Here is a 10,743-nt window from a genome sequence, read left to right on the forward strand (position 1 = left end):
AGAGCCCCTGGCTGGGGTCGAAAATTTTATTTTCATTAACATTCCTTTAACAAAAATGCATCAGAAAATGAATTTCATGAAATTTCGCATGGAAAAAAAATTTCGCTTCGCATGGAAGTATTTCGCCTCGCATGAGAATTTTGCTTCGCATGGAAGTATTTCGCTTCGCATGAGAATTTCTCTTCGCATGACTTTTTCGCTTCGCATGACTTTTCCGCTTCGCATGGTTATGCGATGCGTTTTCCCTTTTCATGCGAAAAAACCCATTTTTACATCCTTTTGCCATTATAAGGCCATTTTACTCCGTGAGTCTTCCTTAGGACCCGATTTTACTCTCTTTTCAACTTTTGGCACTTTCTGACCCCATGCACCTGATCCTGAACCTGTATTTCTCATAGTCCAACGTTACCTTTTTATCTTAAAGTGCACCAAGAGGTTTTACGTTTTTCTTATATCTTACAACTCAATCTACTAAGATATCAGTTTGCATGTCAGAACCGACCATAAAACTTAACCTTTTAACCAAAACTCACCTTTTTCTTCGGGTTCGGTTCGGAATTGAACAATACGTAGATCTGGACGTTTTCTTGTTGTTTGAGACACTTGAACACCAAGATCTTCCTTACTTTAGCCCGGACTTGGATTCGGGTTTTTGAGAGAAAATGTGTGTGTTCTTGAGTATGTGTGTGGTGAAAGGGAAGAAAGTGGTGAAAGGAAGGAGGGGTTGGGTTTATATGGGGGGTTATGGGCCCCACAACCCACTCATAATTCCAAATCGAATATTATCCAAACACTTAACACACGACTAATTTAACAACACACAGTTAACAACAAAACTTTCTGTTATTTATTATTTAACAAAAGTTGGATGTTACAACTGTCGGGTCATCATGTCCTTCAGTTCATTCCACGGCACATCCATGGCAGTTTCGGCACCTCGAGTTGACATTTATTTAACCCACCAAGTAAGTGACCCCTTTTCAAAGACACTTGAGGAGAATCGGGTTCGCTTATCATTAGGGCATTCAAAGTGGAGGAATACGCTCTCCATTTTCTCGTACCACTGAAGTAGGACAGTGAACCTTTAGTCCCGTCAAACACTAGGGGCTTGGCATCGGTGAAGTTCTTGAATGTAAAGGCATGAGCTTTAGGCTCGGGTGGAACGGGGTTGATGTTAGCCATGAGGTTTTGATGCATTTAGGTCATCATGTCAGCAAGGACCGCAATTAGTTGCTTAGTGATATGAGCAGTCATCTTGTAGCTAGAGGTTCCAGATGAACGTCGCTTAGGGTATCAGGAAGACATTCTGCGAACAAGGGTAACGAAAATCGTTAGACTCGGAATAATATATGATATATGTATACTTCGCTGGAGTTATCCGGCATATTTCGTTGACCCTATCATCTTCCCGGTACGTTAAGTTATCTAATCTTTCCTTCCAAGTTGCCATATCTCTTAAATTAGAAGGGCTAGAGTGTAACATGTTTATTTATATAAAACAAAAATAAAACCAAAACCCTAGCCTCTCTACTCAGCCGTTCGGAGCTTTGGCAGCCTCATCCCCTTCGATTTTTCTTCTTTCTAGCCAGGTTTAAGCCATAAAACTTCAATTCAAGGTCGGTTTTATGATTCCCCATGTCTTTTACACCTTAATTGATCATATTAACGCGCTTATTGGTCGTTAAGGTTGAGTTTTGTTGATAACAGTTTGCTGACAGATTCGTATACGTTTATTGTAGGGTCTGTAACGCGATGATCATCCATTTTTTTATCGATTCTTGATTCCATGATGTTCTACTTTGAGTCTAGTTTCCAGAAAGGTATAATAGGTAATTTTTGGACGAGATTTGAATGGTTTTTATGAATTTTTAAAATCGAGTGTCAAAGCTGATGCGGGATGACGGATTCTGGTCTGTCTTCCCGACGTCATAACCCTTTTTCGACAGGTCCAAATTGGTTGGTTCCACTTTTGAATGTTAGTATTTTGAGTTAGGAACCAAACCCATTTGGAATATTTTAATTTGTCTCGGTAATGATTTTTATAAAAATAAAACCATTTTGTTGCGCAGTGAAATAGCTGGACATACATTTCTGTGTTGGAGGAATTTTTATGAATTTTGTGTCCACTAGAAAAATATAATAAAAATATTTTTATAAACCTAAGACATTTACTAAAGTCTGGTAAAAATTTAATAATTTATTTCAAAGTTTATCCTATATAATTAAATCCATATTTGCATGCTAAGATCTGCACGTTTTACTCATTATTGATCGATAAGTTCGTTTTAGGCTTAACCAGTGGATGTTCAATTGTGTTCTTGTCGGGGCTGTTTGAAGTGAGTTTTTGCACCACAATCTTCCTAGGTATGTCCCGTATATCATACTTAAAGATCATGTTCATCGGTGTTCGTTAAGTTGATCAACTAGTTGTAGTTTGATTGTTATGTTCGGTTGTCTAGAATTGTAGTTTGGCGCGTTTAACGCGAGGGTTGAAGTGATTAACGACCAATTCAGCTCGGGGACACTTGGTTTGATGTACAGGCTGTTCAAAATTCATTTTATAAGTTATGGGGCTGAATTTGTTGTCGGTTACTCCAACGGGTCGGTACAACGCGCAATTGTGTTTATTGAATAGTTGGTGCGTTGTACTTGCGGGTTACCGACCCATTTGACTCGTGTGGCGTCGTGTGGACTTGTCGGCTGTGATTTTATCATAATGGGTCCACACGGGACTGAGTTGGATGTTAACGGCCTAAACGACTCCTAAACGCGCGTGTTAGTGTCACCTAGTGCTCCGGGGGGCAAATTGGGAATTCTTTATTCCCGGGAGTACCTAAGGGTCGTTTTGGTGAATGTGAGACCTCGGGGGCTGTTGTGATTAAGTTTGATGAGGTCGAGGGCTTAGGTAACTCAAACCATGTTAGAATGTCTCGTAGGATAAACGAGTCATCTTGATGTCATTAGTATTGATTTAATGTAAACCGACAGGTGTTTGAGTTTTGGGATTTCTTAGGGATTCTCTAGCTCGTGGTGAATCCGCGTCTTGTGTCAGGTGAGTTCTTGATGCCCCGTTTAACTCTTTTTAAGTTTTGGGCTAGCATGCACACCTAAGCGATTTTGCTTGATGAAATGTTTTAAACGATTTTACATAGGCTTGCTAGTATTGGTAGGCCTTGGAATGTTAAAGAATGTGTGTATGTATATATATATATATATATTATAGAATGGTCAATATTTGGCGAATGTTGTAGTCGTCTCGACTGCTGAATGTTGCGTATGCCTACTATGTGTTTGCATGCGCTGAATGTTACGTGTTTGGGTTGTACGTTTTCTCGGCCCTGAATGTTATTATTGAATGTTATATATATATATATATATATATATATATAGGAATGCACGTATAGAGATGTTCATACGTAAGGATGATTATTTATTAAATGTGATGACCTAACTGATGTATTTCCGTTTACAGGTTTAAAAACGTTGGAATGATTATTAAGACTTTTGTTACTTATTTAAAATTTGAACTCACTCAGCTTAAGCTGACTTTGTGTGCATGTTAGTGTGAGTTTCAGGTCAGGAAGAGGATGCCTTATAGCTTGGACGTGCACGAAGCTACTTGGACGGTGAAGGGCATACGGGATTTGAAGACTTTATTATTAAACATTTCCTTTTAAAAATTTTTATTAAAGATAATTAAGATGGTTTTGAGCAAAGTTCCCGGGTTTTGGGAATTTATTTTATTATTTACGTTTTCCGCCGAATTATACTCTGTGATGCTTATTTTAATGAAAAGAATTGTTTTTAAGTTTAATTATTTTTACGAGTGTTTTGAATTATTACCAACTGTGGGGTTCCCGGGGTTCGGGGCCTTACAATATATAAAGAAAAGAAATCTTTGTTAGTTTATTAAATTTGATAACCATATAAATAATAATAAGCATTGTGTGGAACTTAGAGTTTTCATGAACTACCATGGACTCTTATGTTCCAAAAATCAAAATGCATAATTAAATCGAACCAAAAGCTGGGTATTCGTGTATCACCACGACTTAACAGACTTTCGGTTAAAACACATTGTAAAACATTGAGGGTCGGAGTCACACGTCGCATGAACCACCAAGACTTGTATGACATCCTGAGGAGTATAACCATATCCCGTTCACAAAGAGGACATGGTCACGTTTGAAAGCTTAAAGTTGAGATTCGTATGGCGTTTGGTGTGGTACACTTTGGCCTAATAGGTTTCTTGCCCTTTCCGAACTCTCCAAGTAAGCAACTAGGTACCGCGTCTGATTGGGATTTGTACGCATTGTTTATTCTTAGGTTTCAATAACCTTGGTGTCAGGAGTTCGGAAAACAAGTACGCCCCCTTACGGTTACTACATACCCGCCACATAAAACCGACTTTAAGAAGAAAAATATCAAAAAACCGAAATAAAATCGATTGACAATGACTTGAAAATATCTATTTTAGGCCTAAGCCTTGGACTTGTGTTTGTGCTTGTGTAGATGAGGCGTAAAAGAAATCAGTAATAAAATAATAACTAGTGCATTTGAACAATCATGTAAGGCCCATATAATTTCTAATCATGCAACCTAAACAAATAAACAAATAAGCTATAACTAACTAAAACACTTCGTCTGATGTCCGATCTTATAGTCAAGGCTTTGATACCAATATGTAATACCCCGGCTTAAGTGGAAACACCCGAATGTGACGTACAGATTGTTCAAACACATGTGACACTATTAAGTGACCATAATATCATTAATTCATTTAAAATCTCAAGTACACAGGTTTAAAGCAGGGAAATACATTCAATAAACGAAAAACTAAATCAATTTGTCCATTATTATTATGACCTAGTCTAGTGTCTTCGTTGCGCTTTAACCTCTAATAATTTGTCACACCCCAACCTAAGGCGGAAATGTCGGGACGTGATCCGATTGCTCACAGCTCGAAGATACTATCATAAATATAAGTGACAATATCTGATTAATTATTTTATTCAAAGTATACACACATTATTCAGTTACAACAAACAATTTAAATACATAATATAAACTCAAATAATGATTATCTTGATTATATCCTAAGGTCTTGTCTATGTGTCCAAACTTCAATCTTCAATACAAGCAACCTGCATATTCGTATAAAATGGAGTTTGTCAACATAAAGATGAGTGAGAATATCACCAGTTTTGACACAATAATATAAATAAGCATAACGTGATAAGTGCGGTAAATATAATCAAACCATAAACAAGTATGTAGACCGTTGCCAAGAGAATCGGGCATTGGTCAATAGCATGAGAACCTAATATATGGGAATAAGTTGGACCTCTCCAAATATATGAATGAATGAATAGTAATCACAATATACAAATGAATGAATACTAACACCATATACGAATGAATGAATATTAGTACAAGTAAGCATATAACACGTATGCTTGATTAAGTCACTCACAATTACACGTATGCATTTGTTTGATTTATATATATAGTAAGAAATACGGATAGGTACGCATATGTCCCAAAAACGTTTAGAAAATTGGTAAAATAGGGGAATGATAAACTCACCTTAGATTAATGACAAACGAATATAAACACAATTAAGCGAGTTAATGAAAAAGCGAGTCGTCCACTACATGTCAAACGATATAAAAAATTCAGAATATGAGATTTTAGGATATGATAATATAAATAAAAACGAACTCGTTGCCGCTGGAATCAATCCAAACGGATGTTTAAAATTCAAATTATGTTTGTTTTAAGATTTAAGTGAACTGGTACTGACCATAATCCGAACAGCGAGTCGGAAGTCGGGTTTTGGTCAGTAGCCTTAAAATTTTGTTACGAGAATAAAAGTCTTCTGGACCGAACGTTGAATTCAACCAGAAGTATGAGAAAACGTTAAGTCAAACTAGTTGACTATTTTGTCCGTTAACAAGTTTTAAACGATTTGACCAGTCAACACCCTTCAACCATCAAAATTGTTTGAAGTTTATTGACTAGGGAATGTTAATGAACGATTTCTATGTTTACAAATTACCCGGAAAGTGAAAGAATCAGGAGATATGATGGGTCAAAGGTCCATACGCATGCAAAGTCAAACGAACAAGCATTGTGTCTTCAACGAATAAGCAAAAACCGAAGGATTTGATGATGATCAGAGGTAGGATGGCTAAGAAGGCTCCTCTAGGGTTTGTGTAAAGTGTTATGGCAGGAGATTAGGGTTGTTTATATAGGAATAGCAATAACGAACCATATTTGGAAGATTTACTCGTTTAAGTAACAAAATACGATTTTGATGAGTATATCTATGAAATAAACCAGAGATTTCGTGCTTGATTAATAAGTTAAGAGTATAGACTTGTATTTTGGTTAATATCCCTTTCTTGGACCTTAATTTACTCGATTTATGCCTAAAATAAACGATTTACAATGCTAAAACGAACTAGGAAACGAAATAACTTAAATGATCTGATCAGGACCTCCATAGCGCCGCGTGGTGGGTGAGAGGCTTCCCACCACGTGGTGCTCCTGCCTCCTAAGGTGGAGTTTTCATATTTTGACAGTTTTGGTCCTTGTGGTTTGAGAATTGGATAATTAATGAATCTTTTATGCATAAATTAAGAATTGAACATCTTTTAAAGTATGAAGGGCCTAAGTGAACATATGGAAACTTAATTACTCATAAAAATTTTATTTTTATTAATAACAAAGATCTAAAATGTTTCCGGTCGGGATAAACGTAAACGAATACGGGTTTGGAAAATCCGAAATGTTACATAATTATACCTGTAGCATGTATGTAAAATAAATGGTCAACTACAAGTAGTTGGTGAGAATCACACAGTTTTGATATACATACATAAAAACCATACAGTTCTATGAACATGTGTAACAACGCAAGCAAGGTCCTTTCCATTTGGTAACAATAAACGTACTCGGATAATCGCACAACACAAGCAAGGTGTCCTTTCCAGTTTGTAACAACCAACGTACTCGGATAATCGCACAACACATGTAAGGTCCTTTCCAGTTGGTAAAAACCAACGATTGCACAACGTAAGTAAGCAAATAATCACACAACTCCATAGTACGAATTGTAGTTTGAATAAAGAATAACTAGGCAATTGTTTGAATAGGATATACATGCTACCCCCAAGATGTAAAAACATTTAAAATGGGGGTGTGAGAAACTCACATTTGATATTGTAGTGTAAATAAAATAAAAACCGAAAACGCGTCAAAGAAGTCGAAACGGTTGCACCTCACAAACTATAAATAAAATAATAAGAAAATTTAACGACTAACGAACAAAATTATTAAAGTTAATCATTGTATAAATTTGATGGGAATATATATTATTTTATTATATTTTTTACTAATTTAAGGCATTTGATTGTTTTAATAGTATTTTATGCTTTAAGGAAAATTTTGACGGTTTAAATATTATTTTAATAACATTTGATTAATAACTTAATATTAATAAGAGAAATATGATATTTGCAAGACACGAGTTAAAGTTTACGAATTAAAACTAATTTCTAATGGTTTAACGGATTAAAAGCTAATAATTAAAGTTTAACGAAGAAAAATTAGCAAACAAATTAAATTAACGGGTGAACGAGTTTGGAAGTTTGGTTTTTAAATGGAAAATGATAAGTTATAATTTATAAATTTTATCTAAGTTGAAATTAATTATATTTGATTTGTTATGATTTTTAAATAATTTATTTGATTATTAAATCTAAGAAAAATGGTTTATAAAAAAATAAACAAAATGGTGCACTGACCCGGGTTCGAACCTGGGTTTTGGTGTGTATTAGCTCAACGTCTTACCCACTAGACGAGTTTAACTATTCAGTTTATGAATGGAAACATAAATATATAATTAATAAAACATGCTCATCATTTTGGTTAAGAACCCTAGCAATCTAATTCATCAATTTGGTTTCATGTACGGTTTATCTATGTTAGGGGTTTTGATATACAGAAGAAAACGATCACAATGCATATAATAATTACCTGGAAAGGTTCTTGTTTGATGGTAAACGGAGAGTCACCGGAAAAACGTCTTTGACGAAGAAATTACAATATTTAGAGAGAATTTCAGTATAATTGGATGTTATGAGCACGATTAGACGATAATGTAAGGTATATTTATAGTCCCAATTGGACCATTGAGTGATAAATGATTGTTATTGCTTGATTATTATCTTCTGACCGTTGGAGGAATTAATCCATCATTATTTATTCATTTATAGCATGTTATGATGGTCATTTATTAATTTACGTTAGCGTAGAAAGGTGTTAAAATCATTATTTGATGTTAAAAACGGCATTTTGGGTTGTGTTTAATGCTGCCCGGAGACACCCAGCGCCGCCGGACGTTGCCGCGCCGGATAACCGTTAAGGGGAAGGCAGGAAGGGCTGGGTTAATAATATTATTATTATATTATATTATATTTTAAAAATCAAATTTACATAATAGGCCCCATATAGTTTAAACGTCTTTTTAAAACAAAGATTGAAATTAAATTTACATTAAGAACCTTGAACTTTGGATTTTATGATCAAGATTATAATACTTGGATATTTACGTATTAAACCCGTGTAGTTCGGTAATCGCTTAAATAAGAGTTTTAAATCTTTGAAGATTCTTTTATTGGACAAAATAAATAGAAAACTAATGAAAGACATACGTAAATCATCGGGAAAATTTTATTATTGAAGAATAATCAACAAAATACCTCGAAACTACCCAACGGGTCGGTTTATCGAATCCAAATACAAATACGAAAACAAATTGACGAATGTCAAAGAATTGTATCTCTCGTAAGCAAAACTCACACTTTGAGAATTTAGCAGCTTCTCTTTTCTCAATAGTGTTAAAAGTATATGAAGATGTTTAACATGATCATCACTAGTTTGGGAATAATAAGTATATCATCTATAAAAACGATTACAAATTAATCCAGATATAGTTTACATATCCGATTAATCATATCTATGAATGCAGCTGGTGCATTGGTTAGACCAAACTGCATAACTGTAAACTCGTAGTGACCATATTTTGTTCTGAAAGCAGTTTTAGAAATGCCTTCTTCCTGCACTTTTAGTTGATGGTATCATGAGGGTAAATCGATTTTTGAAAAATATCAAGCTCCTTGAAGTTGATCATATAGATAATCAATTCTCGGTAATGGATACGATTCTTAATTATGACCTTATTTAATTCTTGATAATTGATACACATACGCATCGACCCATCTTTCTTTTTAACAAGCAGTACTGGTGTTTCCCAGGGTGATGAGCTTGGTTGTATAAAACCTTTTTGTAGTAATTCGTCTAATTACTTTTTCAATTCAAACATTTCTGTTGGTGCTAATCGATATGGTGCTTTTTGCAATTGGTGTTGTTCCTGGTATCACATGAATTCTACTTCACGATCAGGCGGATGTCCAGGTAAATCTTCTGGGAAGACATCAGAATATTCTGATACTACCGAAATTTCTTTTAGCTCCTTTTCTTTGGTGCTAATGATTACAGAAATCATATATACTATGCCTTGATTTCATAGGTAGTTTGCTGCTTTCATTACTGATATAAACTTTGTACGTCTAGAAACTTTGTCTCATTGGATTGTAATAGTCTCTCACATTGGTGTACGAATCTCAATAGAATTCTTATTACATAGGATTCGAGCATGATTGGCTGCTAACCAGTCCATTCATAATATAACATCGAATCCAACCAAATTCATTGGAAGCAAATTTGCTTTAAACGTGTGACCTAGTAAGTTTATATTTTCTCCTTGAAGTACTTCATGAATATGAGTGGAATTTCTGTCGGCTGTTTCTACTATACAAACTTGATTAAGTTTGGTTAATGGTTGTTTTAGGGCATGGCAAAATTTCGTGTTTATGAAACTTTGATTTACTCCAGAATCAAACAGTACTTTAGCGTAAGCGTCATTAATAAGAAACATAAATGTGAGTTGTACAAAAACTCGAATGTCTTACCTTGAAAGTTTACAATTAACAAGCCTCCTGATATTAAGCACCTAATTTAAGCACAATGTAGTATATCTAAGTTAGTATAAACCCCATAATCATAATGATAATCACGAGACTAGAAACTTTATACGATGGCACAATGTCTTACCTTGTTTAGGCAGGGCCTATGGATTCGCGTATAAAAGTTTTTTTCAATCGGATTGGGTATCATTACAACTACTCGGGTATTATACCAACTTCTAAATACAAGAAAAGGTGAGAGGAATCATATTTGAGACGAGGAAATGAAGGTTGATTTCCTTCTATCTTATAGCTGATTTCAGGAAGGTTGCGTATCGCGATGGGCACAAACAAAGGTCGTCGCGTATCGCGGCGGGCTTATAGCCTTGTCGAGTCAGCCCTAGCTAAGCCAGGTGGCAGGCAACATGTCTCGTTAACGTAACCTCTACGTCGCGTATCGCAATGGATTACTTAAGGGTCTGTCGCGTATCGCGACAGTCGCAATAATTTCTGGATAACTTACACGTCATCGTGTATCACGATGAGACTAATCTAAATCTGTTGCATAGAGCGATGGCATATATTTAAAAATCTTAATTTTCCACAAAAATACTAAGACGGCCCTTAAGCGGCTCGTGGGGATGCGAGCGTGCAAAGTGCGCCATCAAAGCGCCATGCTGCGCCCATCGCCATTCTCCCGAGCCGGAGTTCG

This window comes from Bidens hawaiensis, unplaced genomic scaffold, assembly GCF_021521415.1.
Source record: "Bidens hawaiensis isolate Kalapana, Puna unplaced genomic scaffold, B.hawaiensis_p1.1 tig00045393_1, whole genome shotgun sequence".
NCBI classification, from domain to species: domain Eukaryota; kingdom Viridiplantae; phylum Streptophyta; class Magnoliopsida; order Asterales; family Asteraceae; genus Bidens; species Bidens hawaiensis.